This window comes from Manduca sexta, chromosome 18, assembly GCF_014839805.1.
Source record: "Manduca sexta isolate Smith_Timp_Sample1 chromosome 18, JHU_Msex_v1.0, whole genome shotgun sequence".
Lineage (NCBI taxonomy): Eukaryota > Metazoa > Arthropoda > Insecta > Lepidoptera > Sphingidae > Manduca > Manduca sexta.
Genome location: NC_051132.1, coordinates 7,031,514 through 7,045,096, shown reverse-complemented (window position 1 = coordinate 7,045,096; position 13,583 = coordinate 7,031,514). Strand labels below are relative to the sequence as shown.

Here is a 13,583-nt window from a genome sequence, read left to right as displayed (position 1 = left end):
TTTTAATTTAAAAGTAATTAACAAGAGTTTTATTAAAAATATCTACCAGGTATGTGTAATGTCGAGTGACAAACGCAGTTTCGCGGTACAGTACAATATGGAATACTGTTATTCTAATTGAAAAAACTTTGCGAAAATTATGTAAAATAAGTTGCTAATTAAGTCTTTTGTAGCCTCTAATTTGATTCAGGAATCAAAAAATGTGTTATTATGTAAGGTTATCAACTAACGACTTTTTGATGAGTTAAGTAATACTTGTCGATTTCAGTCAGTTGAGATTTGTTTGGAGTGGAAATATTACGCGGGCTTTTCTAACCTTTTTACTCACAAACTCGTTATGAGTTTTAACAAAAAGTGTAAAAGACTAATAGTACTTATGTCGAATTGCGTCATATAAATACATGTTTAAATTGCAGTAATGGAGTCATTCAAGCATACAATTATACGAATGAATGAATCTCAACAGTTATTTTAAATACGGCCTATGAATTGAACTATGTATCAAAAATCATAGGTATCAATTCGCACAGTGTTGATTTAGGAAAATAAGTATGTGGTTTCATTTGTTACGTAATGTCAAATATACCTTGTAATAACATTTTTGTAGCATGAATGGGGCATAGCAATGAAGATATTGACTAAAATCACTTTTCACTGGCAACGGACAAATGTCTAACGCTACGACAATGTGACAAGAACAGCTTTATAATCCTGAGGTATAATCATATTTCTTACCTTATCTTACTTTTCCTACTAATATTTCTCATAATTGCAAAAGTGGATGGAAACGTTTGGATGTTTGTAAGAAATAAACACAGAAACTGCTAACCAGACTTAGATGAAATTTGGCACCCGGAGAGACCATATTAAACAACAACAAAACAAAAATAGGCTATTTTGCATTCCGGCATTAGCTCCCATGGAAAAAATGTGTTTTTTTAAATAGACGCCGCTGGTGTCGTGTATAGGTGGTGCTATCAATCGCTACAGTGTTTAGGGACTCTTGTAGCGATTAAGGTTTTAGGCTCAACGCCTAGCATAATATATAAATAATTGTTTTCAATCCTTTTGTATCTCTTATAATGTTCTACATCGTGAGTCTTCAGGATAATAAAAAAGTTGCTATGGCGATTCGTATTATTTATCGACATTTTCGGAAGCCCAAACAACTTTGTCCTCTTCCTAATCGTTATTCCAATTAATTTATACTTTCAGCTTACGCACGGATTTTATCATCACCAACGGTCAGCGGTTAGCTCGTTTAGTGACATAAAAAAATGTAGTTCAGTTTCAGTAAATTTTTAGTCATCATGTTTTTTTCAGTAGATACTGAAACTGAACTGAAAGTGACCTACTTACTTCTCAGAATTTGATCATATCCATTAAACATAAAAAATAATGTGTATTTTACGTAACGTTTTTATGTGTGCATACAGATTTTTTTATTGATTTTTTAGAGTATAGAGTATATATTATGTATAGTTTTTGATTGTCATTGTGTATATTATTGGACATTTTTTATCATAACATTGACTTTTACGATAGATCAAATTAGAAAACGATTAGCCTGCTTAAATATTTATAAATATTCTGCTTATAAATGTATATTTTGTTTCAATAAAATCATCAATGTTATTACAAGGAAGGAAAAATCTATATCTTATTCAAATACCAGCGTTTTCTCCCACAAAAATACATTAGTTTATAATAATTTGACAGTATTCGTTTTTTGGATGAGACACTCCTTTAATTTAAGGAAAAAATTATTATAAATTAAAAAATATAAAAATACCTGTGTGGAGTTTTGGAATTTTCCACTTAGTCTGTTTCCTGGGTAGATAGGTAGCAATCAGAGCGTCATTACATTGTGAAGATCCCACGGCAAATTAATCGAATCGGGCCCCTCGGAACATGAAAACTATATAGATTTCCGACGCCTTTTAGGTTACATACACAAAAACTTAAAAAAAATGTGGTCTTTAATTCTGAAGGATAATATCGACGATTGAAAGGCTAATTGTCTTGAGTCACATTTTTTGCAACACTAAGTTTCACACATATTTAAAATCAGCACTTTTATCTACAAATTTTTTTCAAAAAAATAATGTCGCTTAATTCCATTAGCCTGTCAACCGTCGATATGGAAATACACATTCATATCACAGTTATCGAGCTCACTCTACAGTGTACACTGGGTACTTCCCGATTTTAATAAGGGCACAAAGTGTAAGATTCTAGCGACTTCTAATCCTACTGTATCACGTAACAAACAGGGCAAACTCGCAGAAAATTGTCTAAAGGCCCCCAGTCCCCAGCGAAATAGGAATAATAGGATAGTGATCTATAAATACGCGAAGAGTAATCTCCACTATACACTAGAAAAAACCTATCATGGGGACTCATTCAACTGATCGATTGGATATCAAATTATGAACTTCTAAATAAATTAATATTATAATTATTGTTTTAACTTATTGCGATTCCGATAATTTTATGTTTTTGTTTATACTGTCTTTGTATAACTTTATTATTTATTAACATGCATCGGAACTTCGTTCAATAATACACATTTCTCCCCATTTACAGAACAAAATTTACAGTCTAATCGTGGGTGTTTAAATCACAAATTGATTAATAAATGCCATATCAATAACATCTATCTGAAAGTAATATTTGATTGATACATAAACATGTCTTAGGCTGTCGAATTGAACCCGCGGCGTGGTGCGCCTTTTCAACATTTACACTGTCATGTTACTATCATATAAACGGAGTTGTTGTTAACATGTAAACGAATGGAAATTTTGATGATCAGTAATATTAATTTCGTAGGGTAGCGATAAATTGTCAATTAGAGTTAGTACTAATTAGTCAAATGCTATTTTTTTGATTTTTATGTGAAAGTCTACATTCAAGAGAATAAGTTTGGATATGCATTGTTCTAAAATTCGAAATTATTTTGAATGTGATAAATTCTTCATTACATGCGCAATGAACCCATCGATGTATAAATATTCGTATCATGTAGGTATGCCTTCGCCAGCTTGGGATGATAACCTGTGCATAAGGTAAACTTAGGCTTATAAGGAACATCAAGATACAAGATGTTAAATGTAACAAAGGAAAAATTAAGGCGTCTATTTTTCTCATTTTTCTTGGATAGTGATTGGTAATATTCGTTATTTGCGCTCATCGCATTATTTATATCCTGCCATTTGTTTTGGGTTTATGTTTCTGATTGCTAAAATAAAATTGTTCTAAAATTTACGTTAAATGATTTGTATGCTTTAGAAGAGATGCGTCCAGAACGTGATAACGATTTCCCTGGATTCGGGGAATAGACGAAAAAAATAAAAAAAATATATTTATGATAACGTAAAGCTCATTTATTTTTAATGCAATAAACTCGTTTATTAATATACTAGATGTTGCTCGCGGCTTTGCTCGTGTGAAACGCCTTTTTCGCCACGAAAAACCCTAAAATATTATAAGACGAAGTCAATAAAAATTCCATTATGTAAGATTTATTTATTTAAAATAATTATTGATCGTGCCAAAAATATAAGTATCAAAATTAAATCCATCGGGACGAATAGCGACCAGCACGTCCGTTCTAGGACGCCTCTCAAGCCAAGCGGATCAAACACAAGGACTATATAAATTGGCTGTCAGTGCCTGCGCAGACAGTCTGCGCACTAACCGTAGTATGTTCATAAACTTGCAGATAAAAAAACGTTCTCCAGTGGACGTACCATTTGCGCGGGAATTTGACTTGTGAGTGCGTTCGGAATATTTTTCAATATTGAACTAGTGTTTTTGAGTGTTTTTTTGTGTGTCATCAGTCTAATTCGTGAGTATTTTTTAAAATTATTCCTAGGGCTTATCTAAAATATGACGTTTAGGTGGATAAATTTATATTTTGGTATATGAATATGAATATTTTATATTCATTTAAATTTAAATTTAGTTCAAATTATATATTTTTTTATTTAAAGCATTACAGTTTAAATATTTTTTTAGCCTTAAATTCAATAAAATCCTATACAAAATATTTGAAAATATTTCCTATTGGCAAAAAAATATTAAGTATACTTATGTATAACTATTGCATTAATGATAGTTGTATAAGTCTTTGTTGACATTTACATAATATAATAACAGATATTTACGGAAACCATTACATTCTATACTTGCATGTTATATTTTAACCAACGTCATAGGAAATGCACCGTTTGAGGTCGTCATTGTTGAGGGCAGTGGTACTTATTTATTAATTGATCACAGGCATTTTGTAATCTCAGACTGTAGCAAATTATATCACCTTTACACATAGTTTACATAGCAAATTAATTACAATAATCAGATATTTATATTTTTTCTATTACAGTAGTTAAGTAATATTACATTGCTCGCTTATTGATTATTCTTATTCATATTTAATTTTATAAATCGGGATTGTTTCATTACTTATAAAGTCAAGAAGAAATAAAACGCTAAGTAAAAAAGGTATTAAAAATAAGATTTATTTAAAATAAGATCTTTTTGACTATATAGATTAGATACCAAATATATTAAGATCATTCAAACTCATTTATTACAATTCCGCATGATATTAGTATTTTGACTCATAATTTGCAAAATTAAGTTAAAATTCAAATATCATTAAATCTTGAAATCTCTGCTTGCTTATATTATTATTTTATAATAATTATAAAAATATTAGTATTCTTTTTTACGAAAGCAATTACCCTCACAAAATACCTGTATCAAGTACATTAATAACACAACTAACAAAATATTAAGTTAGGGGATAACTTATCTTAACTATTTGCACAATATGTTCTTACTCAGTTGCTATTTACGTTATTCAAAAAAGTAATTGTATTATAATAATAAGGTTATTGTCCAGACATGATAGTTACCATTAATTAAAGCTTTAATGTGCCTTAGGATAATGAAAATAAATAGTTCCTTCACTAGCACTGCATTCAATGATAATGTTATTTTAACTAAAAGCGAAGTCTGTCTCTTTACCTGCGAATTACTGGGGGAATTATATCTAATCTAAGATTTTAGTGCAGATTTAATTTGCTATAGGTAATCGGTATATAATCATTGGCTTCTTAAAATTTTATTCTTAAGTTTTTTTTTTCACTTTATTCTATGACGCGTCTCAAATACAATCGGGGTCAACGCAATACATAGAAAAGTTTTTGTTTTCTACGACTACCTGTCCGACGTCGACTTCCTCTGGGAGAATCAATCAAAAATGTGCTACAAAACACATAAAGTGTTGCCCGACCTGTGCATTCTACCCACACTCTCAGTCCACAGCGCATACGCTGGCATACGACCGAAGAGGCCGTACAATATGGAACTCGTAAATAAGAATATAAATTAATTAATATAATTAATATTAAAGGTCATAGATGCTGTATGAATTTTGATTACGAGGTGCAAAAGTAAAAAAAACTCATCAATTAAGGCTAATAACAATTTAATAAAAAATAATTTCATATTGTAATGCGGGATTCGATTTCGCGATCTAAAAAGCCTATTATGTTACTCTACGCTAGTTACCTAATAGATACCTAACAGGATATTTTTGTATTCAAAATTAAATTTTATTTTACTCTTATACATATTTTTACGTCTAGATTTACTTACATAACATGATCTAGGTATTTTATATATTTCCATACATAACCACATTGCATTCTACGTTTTAATTAAGTAATATGAATAATGTTCTGTCTTTTTTATACGAATAATGAAGGGAAGCTGGGGAGAAATGATTCGTTTTTTATTCGTGTCTAATTAAATTTCAATAACAGTACCAAGTTAAAGATTTAGCTGCTGTTGATTTCTGATGAAGTAAGGGTACCTGTGAAATTCAATCAGTTCTACTTTAAAGTAATTCGTAGGTTGTCATTTTAAATTTATAAAGTCATATTTGATGATCAATTCCCCTCACTTTTCTCTTATTGCACATGTGACAAAATTAATAAATTTTAAATAATATTAAAAACGATAGACAGGAAATGAAAACATAGAAAAACACTGAAAAAAAATCTTAGTTTTTCGGCAGATCGTTCATTAAATATTTTTAACCGACTACAAAATAGAAGGATGTTATTCTACGTGTATTTTTTTGTTGTCTCAGAACTCAATTCATTCAACTTCAATTTATTCAACACATTTGTAAAAAAAATCTTTGAAAGAATATACACCCAAATTGGTTCCACAGATGTTTCTTTCAAAATTGTAAACTAAAATAACAGGAATAAGCATGTCGTCCAAGTAATCGAAATTACGTATTTTACTTTCCTGTTACGTTTTCAGCAGTGTTTTTGCATCGGGTTTATTTGGATCTATTTATCACATACATATATTCATAGCATCACACCTTATACTCTTTTCGCGGGTAAGCAGAGCTGTAAAGGCTCACCGCGAAAGATATATGTATCACGCGCGCAACACATCTGCAGTATATTTCTTACTAACACAAAAAAGCATAAAATAAAAACTTTTTAATCCTGGTAATCACTTACTCCAAAGTTGGTAACCAGTATTAACATTAAACTATTTTTTGGTTTTTAGTGCGTTTTGAAGGCGGTTTAGTATTTTTGTATAAATCATAAATGGGAGACGCGAGCCATAAATAATTACTTTAAAAATACTGCATGGGAAAAAGATATTGAACTAAAATATTATTTACATTATAATTTACATAATATTATGTAATTGTCTAATACTAAAATGTTTTTCTAATTTGCAATTTTTATACAACACAAAAATAAAAACTGAATATTAATGCTGTGTCGAACAACCTTTGTTGGCACATTTTCACTTATTTATTTGTGGCTTCTTTAAACCAATTATTATTAGTAATAAATAGTTACATTTTAATGTCAAAAAAGAATAAATATATTATCGACCGGTTCTTTAAGTAACCTTTAGAAATAATAAAACGGTCGGAGAAGTGCACGAGGAGCTTTATCGTATGACTTTTTTGTTTATTATTGAAGTAACGTCGAGAAACATTTTAATACTAGATTCAACAAAAAAAATACAGCAATTTTGTTTACTCCAGCCAATATCCGCCAATATCGGCTTAAATACGCATCTGTTACTTCACTAGCTGGTCTAGAGTGAACCAGATAATAGAAAGATGTGACGAGCAGTATCGATTTTCATCGAAACTACAAATATGTATTTGTATAATCGGAATAAGTTGCAACCAATGTCGTAAAGATAATAATTTCAAAGTAATGAGGAACGGGGAAGTTTGATCATTTATTTCTTTCATCTCGCACATTTGCGCAACTGGATTAAGTACTATTAAGCTCAATGACAAAATAGTGCTGTGTTCGCATTCGAATAATAATATTTTTATAGATTTGTTTATTACTTATATTGATATAAAACTGGATACCCGCTTATTTGTTTAATGATGATCTCATTGGACTACGTACGTTAATAAGTGATGTCGTATGCTACTATTATTTTCAGCTATTTCCCTGTTCATCTAATCCCTTGTCTATGACAGATCACACGACTGTCAAGCTATAAATATGACATTATCGATTTCCAGATTAAACTTAGCAAATTATATCCCTCAATTATACCATAAGCAATAAAACATAAATATGTAAAAATCCCCGTCAGCTTTTTTGGTCTCTGCATCAATATTGACTAAACAAATAAAAAATATAATATAATTGTTTTGGGTTGAATGAGTTCGAAATTTAACCTTGAATATCCATTAGTCATACGGCATACCAGACGATATCTCAATGTATTTTACTGATTTCATGAGAGATGTACGTTTTTATGTTGCTGGTCAGCTGCATGATGTCCCGAAACTACAACCACGACACGAGAACATTTAATTACAAAGTACAATCCTGGAAAAGTCAGACACTTCTACCTTTATTTGCTAATTTAAGTTGTGGTACTTATTACCATACTACCGAATGACTTCGTAAAATCTCTATCAAACATTAAGGGGAAAAAGCTTAGATTATTTACTTTTCTGCCATTGACGTCAAGATCTTAGAATTAAAGGAAGCTATAACAAATTATTTGCGATTAATTAAGTAATTCTGACCAAGTTGACGCCGTGCAGTCGCAGGGGTTTTCTCTTTATTTAAACATGAACGTCACTAAATGAGGTTGCGTTCTTAGAATATTATTCAGTGTATAAATGAATACCAACTCTGAAATATGAACTTAGCAAAAACCCGCTATTACGTGTCTACAACTGTTTATTGAAGAGTTTGTAAGTCAATTGGAATGAATCATGTAAGTGTACCGCTGTAACTATGATTAATGTTATGGAGGTTTTTAAAGATCGACTAAGCGCTGTCATCCCGACAGGTCAATAAACTATCATGTGGGTTTTTAATACTAACGATTGAGAAATTGCAACAACAGCACAATATAGTAGACTAGCTGTGACTCGGACTATAAAAGAGCAGTCTTCGAATGACCCAAAAAAAGCGAGTCGATGTGTTTTATTTTTTTTTATTGATTGTGGGACCAATGCGTCGTTCACGTGATAATCTCTCACCTAGTCCTAATAAAACTATATAGGGCTATGTCGTTTTTCTTGCCATATTCTAAGCACACAGTAATAATTCATGCAAATTCAAATAAGCAGATTTTACATAAAAAATATAATACAAGAAAACCGTTGCACACAAATTTTATTCACATCACACAAAAGATAAATTATATTTTTTTTATTTAATTATTTAGTCTAACGTCTCGCTGTATAAAGAGTTATTAAAACCCAACAGATCCTTTGCCAGTATTTTCCACTTTACTTGTTTTATTTTATGTTTGTCTAATTTGTAGTTATTACTACTAATAAATATACTTATATAACAACAAGAAGCTAGATTTAGAATATATTTCTTGAACTATTTGTTTTTCTCAAATTATGATACTTAGTGGAAAAAGTAATTTAATGCTTATTACAATATGTAAACAGCTGTTTAATTTTATAAATCATATTTTTGCCTGGCCCATACGATCTTAATATCTTATTGAACGTGCATTATTCATTCCACTTATTATGACGTAATAGTGAGGTAAATTCAGTAGCTTCGTTAAAATCTAATTTGTATATTTTATAATTACATACACTTAGTGATTGGAATACCGATGTTGCTGGTTTCCGATGCGTGACTCCGGTAAGTACGGACTAATTAAATAACTGCAATTAATATGTTATTGTTTTTAAAATGTAACATTATTAATTATACGATTAGATTTTGCTCGTGGTTTCGCCCGCGTGAATGATCTTTGCTGGTATTAAACGCACCGTTTTTTTTGGAATAGCACATACGCAAACTTTACGTTTTTGTTCCCAAAGAGGTATTCAGAGGTGCAACTAGAGCACTCACTTTTCGCATTATGTATCCATGATGTGACAGAGGCAAACCTATTACCATTTCGGGCACAAATAGCACTCTGGTCTGAGATTGATCAGAAAACCCAATATCACTTTGCCCGACCCGGGATTCGAACACTTGACCTCAGAGTAGTCTTATAACGCGCCCGTGACCATGAAAGCTGCAGTCTTCGACACGTCGGAAGAAGATTATAATATAAAAACCGCGATAAAATAAAAAAAATAATTTTATTTAAATGTTCCATAAAGTTTTTATATTATGTACTTCGCCGATTACAGCTGGACGTATTGTGTATTTTTATCTACCTTTTGAACGCGTGTATCCTTGGTAAATACCCACGATATTTTTATGACAGCAGTAATCACTGAGTGTGGTGCAACTGCTTGAACGGGATTAAACCTGTCCAGGTAATTGCAATGTGGTCTGCTTTATAGGCCTTAACTTGTCAGAATGAAAGAAAGTTTATTTTTACATTACTTACACCCCAAATTCAATAACCAGTCTAGTCTTATTCGAAGAACAAATTCAGGAGACGGAAGTGCGGTCCAATTCACAAATTGAACCGGTAAATTTCCAGACGTATATTATGCTGAAGCAGTGAAAAAAAACAATAATATAAACTGTTTTTCAGATAAGTAAAAAAAGCAGCAACATAATATTGTATTATATTTACAACCAAAACGTTAGTCCTTCCACTCGCATGGTCTCCAACAGTAAAATATAAGAACAAATCATCTTGTCATCAACTACACGCGATATCGAATTATTCTAATTTATGCGTTGTTAACAAGGTGTTAGGCTTGTATATTGTTTGTGCGAAAATGTTTTGTTGACCCAAATCATGCATTTGGCCAGAAACCTTGCCTTCACTTCCGAGCGTGGTGCGCAAGGCGATATGTGGCAAAGATTTTGATGCTAAAATGTCTCTGAAACGTAATTTACGCCACACGGACGAGCGAAGCATAACAAAGGGACATATTAATCAAGAATGCCGACGAGCGTTCAATATTCTATTGCTTCATTCAGATATACCTTTTAAGCCCAAAGGCCTTTTGATTTAGTTTTCGAGCAGTTTGGTAACACGTTCAATCTGTCTTTCCGACAAATCGGTTATATTTTAGTTTATGTACCTTCTACTTATGAAGTCTCCGCCCTGGTAATAAAGTAGTAGTCTGAAGAGCAGCAGAACAAAGTCGATTGAGATCGTCAAAAAGATAAACTTTTTATAAATTTAAAAATAAATGTAGGCAACAAGATTTTTTTTGATAATAACATGTGGTTTCCTCATTATACAAAAATAATTTGAATTGCATTATACTGACGTTGTAATGTTAACAGTTAACGTACCTATCTTAGCATCAAAAGTGAACACATACAACTGCGTCTAAGTTAATGACGATCATTTATGATGTCGGAACGGCCTTCTAAGGTTCCAAGTAACAGTCACAATCGTTTATTCCTAATTAATAGCATATTTGATTGGACACGACTTCTTGTTCGATACTATGCAACACAGTAGCCTATTGTATACGCCAGGCGCAAAGTATTAATTTGTTTTATGGAATTCGTCATACGTTGAATGATTTGATACCAATGTTGTTATACGTTCTTTTCTGGATTTATGAATATGCAAAAGAGGAACATACTTCAGTGGTATACTCGTAACTACTGGCAAAAATTGGAATAACAAAATATAAGCAATGTTTTCCACTTTTGATTTCCGCTTATCGGACGTTGTTATCCACGTCTAGATTGGAAGAAATACAGACATGGGAACCTCGAGTGCTGAACGATGCAACGACGTACATCCGCTCATTACAATTGGTGTAAGTGTTTTAGTCATTGGTGCTCACAGGGATGTTTTCACACTGCAATTTGGGTCACACAAGCCTTTTGCATTATCTGCATTAAAGGTGTGTACGTTTAACCAAATTGTATTAATTAAAAAACACAAACAATTTAACAATTTTGCAATATCACGAGGACATGCCGGCACGTTTACCAATTTTAGTTAAACTCGTTTCAATAGCCTTCTGAGAAACTGGGAAATGTAAATTAAAATTTACCTATGTAGCGACACATTTTGATTGTACTTTAATCAAGTGAAATAGCATTGAATATTTAACTTGTTTTTAGCGGAAATTCGGAAGTAGACTCTGAAAATTAAACTGGAAATAACAGAAATGAAGGTTCAAGCATAAAGATTTAAAAATAGCTCAATGTTAATTGAGTTCAATATCTGAATTTTAAAAGTTTATTTTAGTAAATATATTTTTTACTTGTTATTATTTGCGCGCTTTGAGATCTTCCTAATAAAAACAAAACTACTGACTTTAATCCATGAAATTAGTTGCATTGAATAGACCTAAGTCTAATCTATCTAGCTTGCATATTGTCTCATACATTGACCCGATACCTATTGCTATTTCGCCACGGCCAGACTAAAAAAAAACGGCTATTGACCTGATCTAATTCGACAGTAATTAGAAAAAGGTAACACTGGTTTTTGATTACATTGTTTCGAGACAGAAATAGATTAGAATGTTAAATAGTTTTATTTTTATTTATAAACTGTTTTGTTGAATTCGTTTTTCGAATTGACCGGTACATATAGCTTGGTGGAGCGAGACTTAAATGTTTTTATCGTAGCTTAGAAAAACAAAAATGTTTCCTGAATTTAATAACAAATAAAATGGTTAAATAATAATATTTCCTAATTATATATACAGTTGAATGTTATTCTGAGATTTTAAAAGATATCGTTTATAAGTTGTTGCTATTAAATTATTTAATTAATTATAACTGAGTAATATGAATGTTTATTACTAGACATCGGATTATATGCATTATCAGAATGCCAAAATATGAATACCAAAATTACTATTTACTATTAGAATTTACGTTTATTTTCAAAATTATTGTAATTATTAAGGAAATTAAATATTACAACTAAACATTTTTATAGATTTTTAGATCAAATATGTAAAGTTTTTCACTTAATATTTATTTGTAGACTAAAAATGAACTCTTTACGCCAACTTACTTTTCTACAGAAACCCCTGCGGTAGAGTGTTGATAAATGCGTTAACAGCTTTATTTCTTCAACATCCAGGGTTTTATATAACACGGTATTTAATTTAGCACGTACTTTTTCCTATAGTGCCGAGTTTACTATGGGAAAAATATTTTTTTACACCTATGCATTTAACTATTGAAACAGGCACATCAATGAAAAATGACTCCAAAGATTAATCTAAGGGGGTCACCGGATCTCTACAGTCTGCTCTCTTCTAGCGACGCCCATGTCTTGTAAAAAGAATGAACGAATTTTTACTATCAAGTTATGATTGTGACAACATGAACTTCATTCAATAATTAGAAGCTAGTTTAGATAACTTCGTACCGATAGCATCAACGTGGATTTACATACTTAGAGATACTATCAGATAATTAATAATATAATATTTTGTAAGCATTGTACTACAAGTTTGTATATCCACTTTTTTAATACCTATAGGCACCTACTTGATGCATTTATAATTGTGGTTCTATAACACACCAGAATAAAAAGAAATTACGTCATAAGTTTTTATAATTGTATTTGTTTTTATAAAAGCGTCTAACTATTGTAATACTAGTTTAGTACATAGGTAAGTATTAATTTAACATTAATGACAATTTACAACGTTGGTGATCTTCGTATTTATTTGTACGTGACGCTTTAGATTCATTGGTAAGGGTTTAGGGATTGCAGTCGCAATGATAAGGTTTGTAGCGTGTCGTGCCCTGCGCGAGAACATTTATAGCTGATAAGACTTTTCAGCCTGTGTATATTCAGTTTGAACCGACCGGCATAGTTGAGTCGACTGCCGAGGGGTAATCATCTCTCGTCAGCCGACATTCTATTGGACCCCACTCCACTTACCATCAGGTGTCAGTGGTAGTCGGTTCACCTTGGCGTGCTTGTATAAAACAGTACATCCCGAACTCATACGTTCGCCAACTCTTTTCCTTGCCATACCTTCAAGCTTTGGAACAGTTTGCTTGGGCGCGTGTTCCCTCTTTCCTATAATCTTGGGTTCTTTCGCCGTAGCGTGAAAAAGCGTAGGCCGGCATGATTGTGTTAAATGGCATCAGGTAGCCATCTGTTGCCATTCGATACTT

The 13,583-nt window shown here is 31.6% G+C and overlaps 1 protein-coding gene across 1 annotated transcript in view; it reads left to right on the top strand.

Moving 5' to 3' along the window:
• Positions 1-3,683: 3,683 nt before the first annotated feature.
• The window catches only part of LOC115449441 (linear gramicidin synthase subunit D), a 37,235-nt gene continuing 27,335 nt past the window's right edge, over positions 3,684-13,583 (top strand). Inside the window, exon 1 of the mRNA XM_030177273.2 lies at positions 3,684-3,850. The gene's annotated coding sequence lies outside the window, so the exon portion shown is untranslated. The remainder of the gene's footprint in view (positions 3,851-13,583) is intronic.